Source organism: Macaca mulatta, chromosome 1 (assembly GCF_049350105.2).
Source record: "Macaca mulatta isolate MMU2019108-1 chromosome 1, T2T-MMU8v2.0, whole genome shotgun sequence".
Lineage (NCBI taxonomy): Eukaryota > Metazoa > Chordata > Mammalia > Primates > Cercopithecidae > Macaca > Macaca mulatta.
In genome coordinates, this window is record NC_133406.1 from 67,066,530 (window position 1) to 67,071,930 (window position 5,401).

Below are 5,401 nucleotides of genomic sequence, written 5' to 3' on the forward strand. Positions count from 1 at the left end.
ACTCTATCCCTAGAGAATACATTTCCATTTTACCAGGGGTCGCCAACCTCCTTCTTAAGGCATAGGAATGGCTGCTATTGAGTTCATCTTAAAGGTAGCCTTGATGGGATTAGGGTGGGGATACAGGGTAATTGGGCAGGAGGAAACTTTTAGCACTACAATGTATGGGAGACAACACAGTAGAGAGATTAAGAGCAGTACGTCTGGGCTTTTGAATAAAAAGACTTGAGTTCAATACCCAGTGCCGCAATGCGTTAACTCTGTAGTCTTGGTCCAGTTGCTTAATCTCTTTGACTCTAGCTTCCTCAACTGAAAGTGGGGTTTATAGTAGTATGGACCTCATAAAATGGGTGTAAAACTTAAATGAGATAATTCAATGAAAGCATTTAACAAAGTGTCTAGCACATATTAAAACTACTTTTTAATTGTTGTTATTAAACCACTTAGGCAACTGCCTTCCCTTTTGTGAGATTGGCCTTAGAGACAGCCAACAGAAAATGAAAGTGGATGTGTTTGCATTAATGGGAGGTGAGAAGATAAGGAGGAAGAATTGAGAGAGCAAAGGGAAGAAAAGATTGCAAAGCCCTCTGCTCACTTGGTCTTCCTCTGATTCCACCAGCCCAGGTAGGCCATTTTCTTGCCCTGCCAGAAGGAGTAGAAATTGAACTGTGATCTGGAGAGCTATCTGTTCTGATCATTAGTCAAACACCAGGAGCCAGTTAGACCTAATTGTCTTTGAAACATCTGAAGACCAAACACTTTTTTTTGGAGGTCAGGCTGCATAACTGAGAAAGAGGCAGAGGTACCTGGGATGAAAATAAAGGCATAATAGGTTCATATAGTTGGTCTGAAAATTAGCTTTAGGGATCTCCTTACGTTTGTTTCTTAATGGTGTGAAACATAATAATGGCTTTGGTCGTAATAAAGATGAATTACAGTTTTTTTTTCCTGTAAAATAATGAAGCTTTAGTAAACATCCCAGGTTTATCACTTAATTTATCCCTAGCTCATGGGGAAAGAGACCTCCCCCCAACCCAGCCCCCATTTTTAATATTCCAAGCTACTAGATTTCAATAACCCACTTTCCAGCAATGTGTGTCTCATTTCCCTAGACAGACCAAATAGGCAATAACAGCCTCCTGGTTAGAACACTAATGTTGTAATTTAGAACTTCTGTCAAGATGAAAGATCTTTGCTGGGATCCTCAGAGGGCCCACAGCAACACTTCAACCCGGGCCCGGATAATGAAGTTTTCATTATTAAATAAAGATATTTTAGGAATGTCATAAACCATAAATCCACTCTCTTCTATTGCCCTGCCACCTTATTGTGTTTATTTCTAGCAAAAGTCCATCCTCTTTCGATTGCCCCAACTCCTCCAAGCTTGGTGTTTCTTGCCTTTCAACCCCCTAATCCCACTGTGATGCACTTATGTTGCCATGGTGACAGAAGACTGTGTCTTCTCCCACATTGAGACCCAAAGGCTATAAAAAAGGAAGGTGTCTGTGGAGAAGAAGAGTGCCTGCTGCCTCTCCCTGTTGACCTCCTCCTCCCCACCTTGTCCTGCCAATCAGCTGAGAGACTCACTCCACACAGTTTTATCTCACCTCAAGGAAATGCTAACATGTGCCATCAGGTCTGGCTGTACTTAAAAATTATGGCACAATCAATTTTTAATGTGAATTTAGTTCTGGTTGGAAGCTTTAGACTCTGAGTCCCAGGGAAATGATTCATCTGTTTATTCGTTTGCCAAATACTGGGGTGCGGTTTTCTCAAACCCCACCTGCCTTAACCTGGTTGTGCTCTTGTCCCTAAGATCACACACAGCCTTACTGAGGCTGCTCATGCCAGGCTCAGGAACCTGCCCCCTGCAGATCCAGCCCCATGCTGGAGGGCAGAGGGGAGGAAGAATGGACACTCTTATTTTCCCAAGGCCCAGTGACACAACAGAGTCAGAGGGCAAAGAGAGCTCAGATGCATCTCAGCGGACTCCATAAATAAGAGAAGCAGGACATCTGAAATTGGGAACTCATTTAGCCACCCCCAACCCGCTATTGAACCACACCTGACAAGCCAGATGTCTTAAAAGATTCAGAGGAAACTTTCCAGTCTATCACAGTGTAGTAAAGGAACTCACTCATATTTGCATGTAACCAAATGTCTCTTTGCTGTGAATTAGGCTCATATTCAAAGGAGATGAAGATCTACTTATAACAATACTCAATATTATGTTCTCAGAAGGGGAGTGTTAACACTTAGGGAACCAGTCTGTACTTGTATTTTTGTTTATACTCATGATCCAAATGAAAGCAAAAAGAACTGGAAGATTAATCAAGGATGAATTTGTAGATATACTGAGGACAAAAATGATGACTCCATATGGCTTCCAGCCATCTCTGTGTAGTTTCTTCCATCACAGTGATATTTGACGTTGAACAGATTAAACAATAAGATATAGTTTTTAAAAATCACTTTTTCATCTCCATTGCTCAATGAGCTTCAGGAACAGTTGGTCTCAGCAAAACACGCTGTTTTCTGAAAACATCTGCGAATCCAAATTATGAATTACATACAGTGTGTATACACACACACACACACACACACACACATATATATATATATTTGAAAGTCCATCTTGGAGCACGCATCAGTTTGGGATATTTATTGGAGGAGAGGATGCAACAAGCCACAGAATGTTATCAGCACTTGAATTAATTGAAAATAAATTTCCCCTCCCAGCACTAAACAAATGACGAGTTTTTTGTGTGATAGCACACACCAGCCTGCAATAGGTTACTAAGATTCCACTAATTAAAAAAAAAATCTCATTTGAAGATAGTTAATGGTTTCTGCATTTCCACAAAGTGCTAGTCAGACTACATTCCCCTGAACTTCAGGGTCTGTGCTGATTACTACTCAATTAGTTTTGATTCAATTCACTGAAGAAAAATGTCCATTTCATTAGTGTGGAGAAATAACCATTGGACACAAAATATATTTCTCAGCATTGCTATGGCAACCGAGATGACACAGCTGAGCTCAGAATGTTAATGCCTTCCCTGGGACTATGTTTTTAAGTCAGCATGCGGCCATTAAGCCTTGCTGGGTGGGGGTGGCTCCTGTCACATCGCCGTTGTGATTGGCAGGCAGAAGAACCCATGGTGCTCCCAAGAAGGCTTGGTTTCTGCCACTCGCCTCCCCTGCCACTCCCCTGTGGGCTGAGCATATCGGCAACAGCATAGATTGTCGTTTTGCAAGTCCCCAAGGCCCCTCTTTATGTGACATGCAGAAGTCCAGCTGGGCAGTGAAAAATGCGATCTGTCATCCAAATGTGTTTTCCTATATGTTGTCTGTTTTGTGAATGCATGCGACTGTCCAGGTGATGAACTGACTTTTGAGCTCGTCATTGCTGCATTCCAGCCAGCACAGCATTGACAGAGAGGTGAGGAGCAAGTGGTCCAGCAGTTCAGTAAATATGGCGGTCAACCTGAAGCCCTCTGCCCACTTGAGGAAGACTTGATTCTCATCTGTACCCGCCAAGACATGTAAGCAAAGGATGGGAAAGCAGATTCTAGATTACCGAAGCAAAGAAATGGATCTGTCCGTATGCAATAGGGAGCAAACATGCCAATACTAGTCTTCAGGAATAATAGATGTGGCCATTATTTAGATGTTAATTATGGCATAACCAAATTAAATCATAGCGAAATTTCATTTGGGAGACCGAATTTTCCAGGTTAAATGGATAACTGCCCATATTTTCCCTTAAGCTATGGTGGCATAATCTTAGGTTACCAATTAATAATTAATTGCTGTATACTGTGTTCAAGGCTCCATGCCTTAGGATACAAAGATTAAGTACATGGAGCCTACACCCTCAAGGGACAGTTTAGTAGGGAGATAGCATATGAACTATTAATGAAAGCTACTATGTATTGAGTACTGACTGTGAGACCGGAAGTGTACTAAGTACTTTATATGCAGTATTTTAATGTACTCCTCATATTAGTACTGTGAGGAGGATGTTAGCTCCATTTTATAACCAAGTACACTGAGACTTAAAAAAGGGACTTGGCTAGTCAATTACTAGTTCAATTACGGCAAGTAACTGGCAGAGCTGGATTCAAACACAAGTCTCTCTGACTCCACAATCACTTCGAACCACCATGCACACTGCCTTTCATGTACACATGAATAGAAAAGGCAGACTGTAAATATTCAGGGCCCAGTGACTTACAAAAGTGAATACCAGATCTGTAAGGAAAGCAGCAAGTCAGATTGCATTTAATTAATTTAACTTCCCTTTTAAAATTCATCTTCAAAGTAATGGGCAAAATCAGAGTGTCCCATTTCTTCCATTAAGCAGATGTTCTGCACATTGCCCTCCTGCTCCTTCTACGACCACAGGGAGAGGAAGCACAGCTGATGCAAGAGCTGCCAAAAGGCAGGGAGCAAGAGCTCATTCCACAACAAGAGCAAGCTCACAGTCGGTGATCTCAGTGTCAGGGTCCCACTCTATCCTCTTGGGATCCTAGGCATCTGAGGTTCTCTATGTTTAATCATCATCATGTCACTATCAAAAATATTTATTAAGCTGCTGCATACATATGGTTCTGGTCACCCCATTTGTTCTTGCTCCCTTGGCACATTATGTAATTTCACTCTATTTGTTTCCAGTGGTTTGACATAATTTTATAACATCTTTATACCTCTTCAGATACAGTGCTCAAAACACCCAGACCCAGACCTCTCTGAGTTCACAGAGTAGATTCTTACCCTTCTCTTTGCCTGACCATAGCAGGAGCAGTGGATCTTGGTGACAGGGATCTTGGTTCAGGGCTGGCCCCGTGGCTGTCTCTTTCATGTGAAGCAGAATTAACCAACATAGGTGGGGGCTTGCAATCTAAAATTATGCCACAGATAAAACATGCAATGGGTACACACGCCACTCTGTAGATGGGCTTTGTTGCTAGAATAGCATTTGTGAAAATGTGCTCTAAGAAAACCTAACTTCTTAGAATGTTAAAGGATGTTATAGTCATGCAGTTCAGAATATGCTACTCCAAAACATGGCACCTTGGCACTTAAGAAAAGAGCAGAAGCAGGAAGGTCTCTATGACCTTTGCCATTCTCCCCTGAAGTGGGCCATAAAATAATTCTCCGACTTTTCTCTAAAGTAGGGCATAAGACTCTCATCCCAGAGGAGTCCTTCCTGTACCCAGAGAAAAGGAATGAAGACACATGGACACAGAGAAAAACATGAACAAGGCCACGTGCAGTGGCTCAAACCTGTCATCTCAGTACTTTGGGAGGCCAGGGTGGGAGAATGATATGAGCTCGGGAGTTTAAGATCAGCCTAGGCAACGTGGCAAGACCCCATCTCTACAAAAATATTAAAAAG

General features: G+C 42.1%; 1 long non-coding RNA gene across 1 annotated transcript; it reads left to right on the forward strand.

The window, feature by feature from the left end:
- The first annotated feature begins 1,511 nt into the window (after positions 1–1,511).
- On the forward strand, positions 1,512–4,608 carry LOC144337633 (uncharacterized). The gene is made up of 3 exons (XR_013411009.1): positions 1,512–1,636; positions 3,421–3,545; positions 4,367–4,608. It is a non-coding gene; the product is annotated as an uncharacterized LOC144337633 (long non-coding RNA).
- The last annotated feature ends 793 nt before the right edge of the window (positions 4,609–5,401 follow it).